Source organism: Musca autumnalis, unplaced genomic scaffold (assembly GCF_047663935.1).
Source record: "Musca autumnalis isolate F117 unplaced genomic scaffold, ASM4766393v1 scaffold_2, whole genome shotgun sequence".
In the NCBI taxonomy this organism is placed as follows: Eukaryota; Metazoa; Arthropoda; class Insecta; order Diptera; family Muscidae; genus Musca; species Musca autumnalis.
In genome coordinates, this window is record NW_027411755.1 from 107,705,573 (window position 1) to 107,717,211 (window position 11,639).

Here is an 11,639-nt window from a genome sequence, read left to right on the forward strand (position 1 = left end):
GCGACTTTCATTTATTAGTCTCAGGTGAAGCCCAAGAATGGTACTGGTTACAGTTGAAAAGTTTACATATAGATTGCTGGGAAGCATTAAAGCAAGCCCTGTACAGCAGATACAGAACTCCCAAATCATATTTAGAGGCTACCAGGAACCAATATTACTTAAAAATCAAACGTCGATAATTGACTCAACCATTAATATCATCAAACAGGATGAGATCAGCAATCAGCGAAAAATACAAGAGATCTCAGAAATGGTTGACAGGATCAAGAATGATGTCGCTAAGGAATCTTCCCAATTAAGCAACTCACAGCTTGTTGGACTCTTGTTAACGTTCCTGACATTATCCGCCATAAACCTTCAGCGAGTAGATTCCGAAATCATCAGTGTGCTTACCGATACACATAATGGCAAAATAAGCCCACTGTTACTGTCTCCTCATCAATTGAAGGAAGAAATTAGCGTTATCAAAGCTAATCTTCCAATTTCGCATGCTTTGCCAACTGCCGGTGATAACTTGATTGAACTATATAAGCTTATGAGCGTCAAGGGAGCAGTAACAAAATATGAAGTCATCTTTGAAGTCAAGGTACCCTTAGTCAATCAACAGTTTTTTGAACTATTCAAGGTAGTACCTGTTCCAACCATAAAAAATGACACTTTAATCGCTATTCAGCCAGAAACATCGTACATGGCTACAGATGCCCACAGATACTTTTCCAGTCAGAGGACATATCAAGATGCCTCAAACCAAAGGATGGGGAATATATCTGCAAAAATCAGCAGTCCAAACTCCGGAGGAACGCCGCCGCCAACCCATGCGAGATCAATATCTTTAACAATCATTCAACTACCAATTGCAAACTCAACAGAATTATTGGAACGGTGGTTTGGAGCCAATTGCACCATCAAAATATGTGGATTTTTGCTACTACTGCCGATATTGAATCTTCCATTGTATGCGGAATGGAGACTAGTCTTATCACCATTAAGAATGCCGGTATAATGGAAATTGGTACCAACTGTGTTATGAAGAACAATTTTGTTACCATACACGGACATTTTGAAGCCTCCAATAGCCTACGTGCTTCTTATGTGAGATTGAAAGACATTCATTCCATAAGTTCACCACAGGAGGTAGAACGGGTTTTAACACGCACTAACACTACTTCTTACAAGGTTCATCTAGAAGTATTGGAGAACATCCAAAGACAGCTGAATGAATCAACTCTAAGACATTTGCCACAACTAATTCACTCCAAAAGTCTTCATCATCATCATGCAGTTAGCTACACTTCATTGTTTTGCTGCGTTGTTATTCTGCTTGGTCTGCTGAGTTGGAAAATCCATTCAAGGTTAAACAAAACGGCTCAAGTTACACCTACTCCAGCTGTAAGAACTCACCCATCAACAATACGTGTCCCAGCTGATTTATCCACTCATACAACCAATTCAGCTACACTTACTGCTTGACACTGTCAACGCGGCGGAGAATGTTAAGAACATACATACTTACATAGCTATATTTATTTATTATTTCTATTTATTATTTTTATTTTTGTTTTCATACTTTTTAGTTGAATTGTCCAAATTGCCAATAAAGCATTATTCAGTCATTAATTAAAGTAAGTCAATAGTTTAATTAAAGTAAGTCAATAGTTTTTATCGTTAATGTGACCTATATTTAAATTCACTTACTTTGTAATATTTATAAATTTCATTTCTTTACGTTTTTGTTTGTATGCATAATATTTGGCTTAGTCATAAGAAAGTATTGTTATAAAAGAGTGAAATCAATAAAGATAAACAGTCGTCTTTTAGTACTACAATCCGCCACCTCTTTTAATTATTAGTCGACGGTTTCCTTCAAGTTCATGTGCTTGTAAGGAACAACCCGAAAGAGAATCTTAAGTGTCAATTCAAGTTTACGTGCTTGAATGGAGTAACACCAGATTCTAATTAGATTAACATAATGATTACTTCGTCAGCTATCTGTTAGAAGGTAAATGACAAAGGAAAGCAGGTGTGTGAGTACATCCAGACACACATCAATAGTCAACTAAATAGCAGCAATAGTCCAATGGGAATACACTGGAATTTATCGAAGATCTAGAAAATGTTGCAACCAAAGGACTGTGTTAGTACTTTGATAATGTGTAATACTAGTATATGATACTTTAAATTAACGATTTATTCTCACCATTTATACACGGGTCCAGTTCAATATCCGTTGGGTCACCATGTGGCGACGTTAGTATTGTTCGTGACCGGTCAATATGTGTAGAATTTAGAAGTAGAAATATGTATAAAGGTTCCAAAAGACAGGAATGTAGAACCCCTCCTGACGCCAGTGGGGAAGTGAGTATTCATTACCTGTAATGTAAAAATTATGAGATCTTTTCGTAGAAAAAGGAAAGAAGACGAAATGCCATAGTTATAGAACCAATTACCTGTTTGATGTAGTAGATTGTTTATGTTGACTGTTTCCACACAAATCTCGTTAGAGAACACTATGATAAATGCAATTGCATATAAAAACACACAGCACACACACTGCATAGTTTGACTTGAAAATCGTAGGAGGATTCCCCGTACAACTATTTCTGGAAATTTTTGTAAAGAGAAGTTTTAATAATAGAAAAAAATAAGTAACATAATTACTGTTAAACCAGTTAAATATTTTTAAACCAAATTTTTATTGAGAAACGTTGTGAATGAGTGCGGTCAGAAGAAGTACTCGTATAAAGAGGGCTCGACCGAGTACTTTTGATCAATACAAAGCTCCACAGAATTTGCTAGAAAAATACCGTAAACATGACCTACTACTTGAAGCCGTGGCTGTATTTCCCGAAGGCGCATTATTACCTGTGTTTTGGTCTACATTGCTTTTAGAGGTATCAATAGTGGCTGACAAATCCACCATCGTAAATCCTGTAACTGGCTGTGTTGCCATTCTCGCGCCTGACAAGAAAAAAGCAATGTAGACCAAAACACAGGTAATAATGCGCCTTCGGGAAATACAGCCACGGCTTCAAGTAGTAGGTCAGTCCCCATTGTGACAGGAGTACCACAAAATATAAATACTATAGTCCAAGAGGCAGTGGCCAAAGAAATGGGTAGGGTATATGCGATGATTTCGCAGCTAAATGAAAGTGTAAGGCCTGTTACCACAAATCGTTCTTCAAGTTCAAACGAACCAAGACCACATTGTGCAACCAACAGTGTATCAGATAGAGGCGCACGGACAGGCTCAATACAGACTAATACCAGCAACACTACGATACCCCCGATACCTCAGACAGGGCAACCCCTAATGAATTGGCCAGTAATGGAACGTAGGGGATGTAGGGTGGAAAATTTTGGGTTAAATTTTGATGGGAATCAAAATAAGTTGTCTGTTGATGATTTTGTCTTTAGAGTTGAACACCTCCAATGGAGTAATCAACTATCTTGTGATGAAGTCTTGCGCGACTTTCATTTATTAGTCTCAGGTGAAGCCCAAGAATGGTACTGGTTACAGTTGAAAAGTTTACATATAGATTGCTGGGAAGCATTAAAGCAAGCCCTGTACAGCAGATACAGAACTCCCAAATCATATTTAGAGGCTACCAGGAACCTATTGGATAGGAAACAACAGCCAGGAGAATCAGTGGACAGCTTCTTTCACTCGTTCAATATATTGGTATCAAAATTAGAACACGGAATAACTGAGTTGGTAAAAATTGCAAAGAGTAACCTGAAGGAAAACCTTGGGAGATTAGTATTCCCAATGTTCGTTTCATCCCTAGAGCAACTACGTATTGCTTGTGTGGAAGCAGAAAGAAACTATCTAAAAACGGAAAATAGATATATGAATCCCCATCCAGCAAGACCATACAAACATGTCAATGAGGCAACTATGGACAATTATAGTGATGGTGGAGAGGAGGATGGAGAAGAAATAGCTGCCTTTGGGGTTATTGTGACATGCTAGAACTGTAGGCAGACAGGCCATGTTTTTAAGGATTGCATGTCGACCGAAAGGCATGTGTTTTGTTATAGGTGTGGGAAGTCAGATACAATAACTCCATTTTGTCCAAATTGTAAGTCGGGAAACGGCAAGAGGCACGTGGCAAAGGCAGTGAGCCATCGTCCAGCCGAAAATCCTGCCGCCCCAAACCAACAACGACAAACGTAGAACCGAAGCCAAACTTCAAACACATTCGTCATTATCTCCCATTAGAAATAAGAAAACTTAACTTCGATATCATAAAGGAAAGAATATTTGGCGAAGATTTTAAGAGTGCGAAAGGAACAAACGTGGAGAAGGAAGATACGGGTGACAGCAAGGAGTTGACACGGAAATCTCCATCTAAAAAGATATTGAAACTAAGAAAACGATGCAAGGAAAGAAGGCAGTTATGAAAAGTTATAGCAGAGGCCATGGACAAATTCGGAACAGGGCATGATCCAAGGCCTTACGCTGAAGTCAAAATAGGGAATATTATATGTAGAGGATTATTGGATTCGGGAGCGACTGTAAGTATTCTGGGGAAAGGCTGCCGAGAACTAATTGACGAACTGGGGATAGAAATAAAAAAAATGTTATCCGATGTTCGTACCGCCTCAGGCCAGAAGTTCAGAGTACTAGGAAAAATCGATATAGATATTGAATACAGAAACAAGGTTCAAAAGATCTCCTTTTATTTGTGTCCTGATCTGGACCAACCCGTCTATTTAGGTATAGATTTTTGGAGGATGTTTGGGTTGGCCCCTGATGTGGTAGAGGCAAATGAGTTGGATGTCGTTAAAATACAAAAACAGTTTGAAAACACTGAAAATGATCATAGGAGAAACATGCATGAGTTATCCAAAGAACAGGAAGAGAAGTTACGAAACGTTGTAGAGAAATTCCCATCATTCGAACAAAGAGGGTTAGGGAAAACCCACCTTGAAAAGCATGTTATCAAGTTGGTTGATGGTGCGGTGCCGGTAAAGGATAAGCACTATCCGATTTCCCCAGCCGTACAAGAAATAGTCTTTGCCGAGGTAGACAAAATGCTAGAGTTAAATGTTATAGAAGAGAGCGAGAGTGCATGGAGCAACAGAACAACAATCGTCCGTAAACCCGGAAAGAATCGATTCTGTTTAGACGCTCGGAAATTAAATGCACTGACGATTAAAGACGCGTATCCGCTCCAGAATATTGAGGGAATTTTAAGCCGAATTGATGAAACGATATATATTAGCAGTGTCGATTTAAAACACGCATTTTGGCAAATCGAGCTGGATAAGGAATCACGTCCGTATACAGCCTTCACAGTCCCAGGCAGTCCGCTTTACCAGTTCCGAGTGATGCCATTCGGACTGTGTAACGCGGCCCAACGCCTGTGCCGATTAATGGACAAGGTGATTCCAGCTCGACTCAAGGCCAACGTGTTCGTATACTTAGATGACCTGCTCATAATAAATGCCGACTTCGAATCACATATCGCCACACTCGAAAAGGTAGCTAAATGCCTAGAAAATGCAAACCTAACTATAGGAGTAAAGAAAAACATGTTCTGTTTTAAGGAACTACGATATTTGGGATTCATTATCGGGGGAGGGGTACTCAAAACGGATCCTGAGAAGGTTGCAGCGATTCAAAGGATAAAGATTCCGAAATCGATGAGAGAAGTTCGGAGCTTCTTAGGAACTGCGGGCTGGTACCGCAAGTTTATTAAAAATTTCGCTAGTAAATCGGCAGCCCTTACCGACACACTGAGGAAAGCAAAAATTTAAAATGACTCCTGCCGCCATCGAATCCTTTGAAGACCTGAAGCGCGACTTAACAACTGCTCCAGTACTAAAACACCCGGATTTTTCGAAAACATTCTTTATTCAATGTGACGCTTCAGATGTGGGGATAGGTGCAGTGCTCTTCCAAAAAGGCGAAAATGGGGAGGAGAACCCTATAGCTTTTTATTCACAAAAGCTTAATAAGTGCCAGAAAAACTATAGTGTCACCGAAAAGGAGTGCCTTGCGGCGGTAATGGCGATAAAGCGTTTCCGACCGTACGTAGAACTTATGCAGTTCGCGGTTATTACTGACCACGCCAGTCTGAAGTGGTTAATGAGCCTCAAGGATTTGAGTGGAAGACTAGCGCGGTGGTCCCTTCAATTACAAGCGTATACCTTTGAGATCGAGCACCGCAAGGGAAAAGATAATGTGGTCGCGGATATGCTCGCTCGGACAGCTGTCGTTGAAGAAGTGGTAGCCACCGATGATGTTTTTGACTTTGAAACAGCCGAATTTGAGTCCCAGGAATACAAGGAATTAATAGAAATAATAGAAAAGAACAAGGAAAAGCTCCCCGACATACAAGTAAAGAATGGCTTGATATTTAAGCGAACCCGATTCTATAGTGATCCACTGCAACAGGAGACCCAATGGAAGTTATGGGTTCCAGAAGCACTGAAGGCCTGCGTACATAAGCCGCTCGGCTTTCTTGCTTAATTCATTTCTGGTAAAAGACCAAAGACCAAGTTCGACCTAATTGAAATGTGGTTCTGACATTTCTTTATTGCTTTACCAGAAATGAATTAAGTAAGAAAGCCGAGCGGCTTATGTACTCAGGCCTTGACCCACATAGACTTTTTAGGTAAATACCCCCGGAGCAAAAATGGGAATGCCTATGCCTAATGCCTATGTGGTCCTAGATCATTTTTCAAAATTCATATTCCTGAAAGCCATGAGAGAGGCAACCGCAAGTGGGGTAATCACGTTTTTAGTAGAAGAGATTTTTCGCAAATTCGGGGTTCCAGAAACGCTACATAGCGATAATGGATCCCAATTTGTCTCAAAGGCCTTGAAAGATATGGTAGATGTTTACAAAATTAACCACAACCAAACAGCTCCCTACTCTCCTCAGTCAAATGCATCTGAGAGTGCAAATCAATCGATGTTATCGGCTATAAGGGCATATATGGAAGGCGATCATAGGGACTGGGACGTGTACCTAAGCGAAATTGAATGTGCATTGCGTTCATCCATCCATAGCGCCACAAAAATGACCCCATTTTTTGCGATTTTCGGATTTGAAATGCACACACATAGCTCGCCAACTAAAATCCCTATCGGACCACACAATTCACAGCCTCACTAATAGTGAACGGATGGAACTGATTCGTGAAAAGGTCTGTCAGAACCTACACAAGGCCTACGAAATGAGCGCTAGAAGGTAAAATCATAGGGCCAGGGTGACCAAGTTTATACCTGGTCAAGAGGTTTTTAAACGAAATTACGTTAAAAGCGACTTTAGTAAAAGTTTTAACGCCAAATTCGCCAGGAAGTTTTCGAAATGTAGAATCGTGGCACCCAAGGGAAGTAACATGTATGAAATCGAGGATTTGCAAGGGCGACCACTGGGGCTTTGCCACGTCAAAGATTTAAAGGTATGAAAAGGAAGAGACCGGGACTGGTAGGATTCCAATAATTCTTTTGTTCCTGTCAAACCTCTTTTTAGTTATGTTCGCAATTTGGTGAAACAGAACCCCGAAACGGTAGTAGGAAGTCATTACCTTCACCATTCGTGGTGCCAAGTTTTTTTTGATAATTTGTTGTTTGCATTCCAAACCAAATTATATGTGGTGACCTTGCTCATGGAATACGGTAAATGCTTGCCGATAGAGTGGAAATAGACAACGAGTTGCCTGTGGAAATATTTGAGTTCCATACGAACATGCCACGTACTGCATAATTCCGAAATTCATCATTCACTGGGGTCAACGAACAATTCCTGCTTAAAAATCACCTTTAATTATCTATCTGTAGGTAAGCACGTACAAGAAATGAATCTAATTTCAACCTATGTCGACGAAGGCCGACCAGAAGTCATACAAACATGAGATGAACATACCTGTGTTTCCCAGTAATAATCGATGCCCGGCTTGAGACGTTCAGGGTGTGGGAATTCCCCACGTGTGAGTAGAACACGATTATACAGTTCCGCACACAGCTGCTCCCCATGGAGTTTTGGTAGCATCGGAGTTTTGTTGCGGGAACGGCAACAAGCAGAGTTTCTTAAATTATACACCACCCTTCGTAGAACGGGTTGAGGCTATTGAAAAGTTTACATATAGATTGCTGGGAAGCATTAAAGCAAGCCCTGTACAGCAGATACAGAACTCCCATATCATATTTAGAGGCTACCGGGAACCTATTGGATAGGAAACAACAGCCAGGAGAATCAGTGGACAGCTTCTTTCACTCGTTCAATATATTGGTATCAAAATTAGAACACGGAATAACTGAGTTGGTAAAAATTGCAAAGAGTAACCTGATGGAAAACCTTGGGAGATTAGTATTACCAATGTTCGTTTCATCCCTAGAGCAATTACGTATTGCTTGTGTGGAAGCAGAAAGAAACTATCTAAAAAAGGAAAATAGATATATGAATCCCCATCCAGCAAGACCATACAAACATGTCAATGAGGCAACTATGGACAATTATAGTGATGGTGGAGAGGAGGATGGAGAAGAAATAGCTGCCTTTGGGGTTATTGTGACATGCTGGAACTGTAGGCAGACAGGCCATGTTTTTAAGGATTGCATGTCGACCGAAAGGCATGTGTTTTGTTATAGGTGTGGGAAGTCAGATACAATAACTCCATTTTGTCCAAATTGTAAGTCGGGAAACGGCAAGAGGCACGTGGCAAAGGCAGTGAGCCATCGTCCAGCCGAAAATCCTGCCGCCCCAAACCAACAACGACAAACGTAGAACCGAAGCCAAACTTCAAACACATTCGTCACTATCTCCCATTAGAAATAAGAAAACTTAACTTCGATATCATAAAGGAAAGAATATTTGGCGAAGATTTTAAGAGTGCGAAAGGAACAAACGTGGAGAAGGAAGATACGGGTGACAGCAAGGAGTTGACACGGAAATCTCCATCTAAAAAGATATTGAAACTAAGAAAACGATGCAAGGAAAGAAGGCAGTTAGGAAAAGTTATAGCAGAGGCCGTGGACAAATTCGGAACAGGGCATGATCCAAGGCCTTACGCTGAAGTCAAAATAGGGAATATTATATGTAGAGGATTATTGGATTCGGGAGCGACTGTAAGTATTCTGGGGAAAGGCTGCCGAGAACTAATTGACGAACTGGGGATAGAAATAAAAAAAAATGTTATCCGATGTTCGTACCGCCTCAGGCCAGAAGTTCAGAGTACTAGGAAAAATCGATATAGATATTGAATACAGAAACAAGGTTCAAAAGATCTCCTTTTATTTGTGTCCTGATCTGGACCAACCCGTCTATTTAGGTATAGATTTTTGGAGGATGTTTGGTTTGGCCCCTGATGTGGTAGAGGCAAATGAGTTGGATGTCGTTAAAATACAAAAACAGATTGAAAACACTGAAAATGATCATAGGAGAAACATGCATGAGTTATCCAAAGAACAGGAAGAGAAGTTACGAAACGTTGTAGAGAAATTCCCATCATTCGAACAAAGAGGGTTAGGGAAAACCCACCTTGAAAAGCATGTTATCAAGTTGGTTGATGGTGCGGTGCCGGTAAAGGATAAGCACTATCCGATTTCCCCAGCCGTACAAGAAATAGTCTTTGCCGAGGTAGACAAAATGCTAGAGTTAAATGTTATAGAAGAGAGCGAGAGTGCATGGAGCAACAGAACAACAATCGTCCGTAAACCCGGAAAGAATCGATTATGTTTAGACGCTCGGAAATTAAATGCACTGACGATTAAAGACGCATATCCGCTCCAGAATATTGAGGGAATTTTAAGCCGAATCGATGAAACGATATATATTAGCAGTGTCGATTTAAAACACGCATTTTGGCAAATCGAGCTGGATAAGGAATCACGTCCGTATACAGCCTTCACAGTCCCAGGCAGGCCGTTTTACCAGTTCCGAGTGATGCCATTCGGACTATGTAACGCGGCCCAACGCCTGTGCCGATTAATGGACAAGGTGATTCCAGCTCGACTCAAGGCCAACGTGTTCGTATACTTAGATGACCTGCTCATAATAAATGCCGACTTCGAATCACATATCGCCACACTCGAAAAGGTAGCTAAATGCCTAGAAAATGCAAACCTAACTATAGGAGTGAAGAAAAGCATGTTCTGTTTTAAGGAACTACGATATTTGGGATTCATTATCGGGGGAGGGGTACTCAAAACGGATCCTGAGAAGGTTGCAGCGATTCAAAGGATAAAGATTCCGAAATCGATGAGAGAAGTTCGGAGCTTCTTAGGAACTGCGGGCTGGTACCGCAAGTTTATTAAAAATTTCGCTAGTAAATCGGCAGCCCTTACCGACACACTGAGGAAAGCAGAAATATTTAAAATGACTCCTGCCGCCATCGAATCCTTTGAAGACCTGAAGCGCGACTTAACAACTGCTCCAGTACTAAAACACCCGGATTTTTCGAAAACATTCTTTATTCAATGTGACGCTTCAGATGTGGGTATAGGTGCAGTGCTCTTCCAAAAAGGAGAAAATGGGGAGGAGAACCCTATAGCTTTTTATTCACAAAAGCTTAATAAGTGCCAGAAAAACTATAGTGTCACCGAAAAGGATTGCCTTGCGGCGGTAATGGCGATAAAGCGTTTCCGACCGTACGTAGAACTTATGCAGTTCACGGTTATTACTGACCACGCCAGTCTGAAGTGGTTAATGAGCCTCAAGGATTTGAGTGGAAGACTAGCGCGGTGGTCCCTTCAATTACAAGCGTATACCTTTGAGATCGAGCACCGCAAGGGAAAAGATAATGTGGTCGCGGATATGCTCTCTCGGACAGCTGTCGTTGAAGAAGTGGTAGCCACCGATGATGTTTTTGACTTTGAAACAGCCGAATTTGAGTCCCAGGAATACAAGGAATTAATAGAAATCATAGAAAAGAACAAGGAAAAGCTCCCCGACATACAAGTAAAGAATGGCTTGATATTTAAGCGAACCCGATTCGATAGTGATCCACTGCAAGAGGAGACCCAATGGAAGTTATGGGTTCTAGAAGCACTGACCCACCTGCTCATTCAGAAAGCCCATGATGATAAATCTGCAGCACATGGCGGCATTACTAAAACTCTGCATCGCGTGAAGAAGTGGTACTACTGGCCAAAAATTACTTCCCAAATTCGACAATATGTCCTAAACTGTCAGACATGTAAAGAAACCAAACCAGCGAACCATAAAATGCAACCCTCCATCGGATGTGAAGTGGTCACAGAAAGACCTTTCCAAAAGCTCTACATAGACTTTTTAGGTAAATAACCCCGGAGCAAAAATGGGAAAGCCTATGTTTTCGTGGTCCTAGATCATTTTTCAAAATTCATATTCCTGAAAGCCATGAGAGGGGCAACCGCAAGTGGGGTAATCACGTTTTTAGTAGAAGAGATTTTTCGCAAATTCGGGGTTCCAAAAACGCTACATAGCGATAATGGATCCCAATTTGTCTCAAAGGCCTTGAGAGATATGGTAGATGTTTACAAAATTAACCACAACCAAACAGCTCCCTACTCTCCTCAGTCAAATGCATCTGAGAGAGCAAATCAATCGATATTATCGGCTATAAGTGCATATATGGAAGGCGATCATAGGGACTGGGACGTGTACCTAAGCGAAATTGAATGTGCACTGCGTTCATCCATCCATAGC

The 11,639-nt window shown here is 41.0% G+C and overlaps 1 long non-coding RNA gene across 1 annotated transcript; it reads right to left on the reverse strand.

Moving 5' to 3' along the window:
- Positions 1-1,734: 1,734 nt before the first annotated feature.
- Positions 1,735-8,012, reverse strand: LOC141394423 (uncharacterized). Its single transcript, XR_012410408.1, has 4 exons — positions 7,878-8,012; positions 2,448-2,600; positions 2,198-2,370; positions 1,735-2,106 (listed from the first exon to the last, which is right to left on the reverse strand). It is a non-coding gene; the product is annotated as an uncharacterized lncRNA (long non-coding RNA).
- Positions 8,013-11,639: the final 3,627 nt, after the last annotated feature.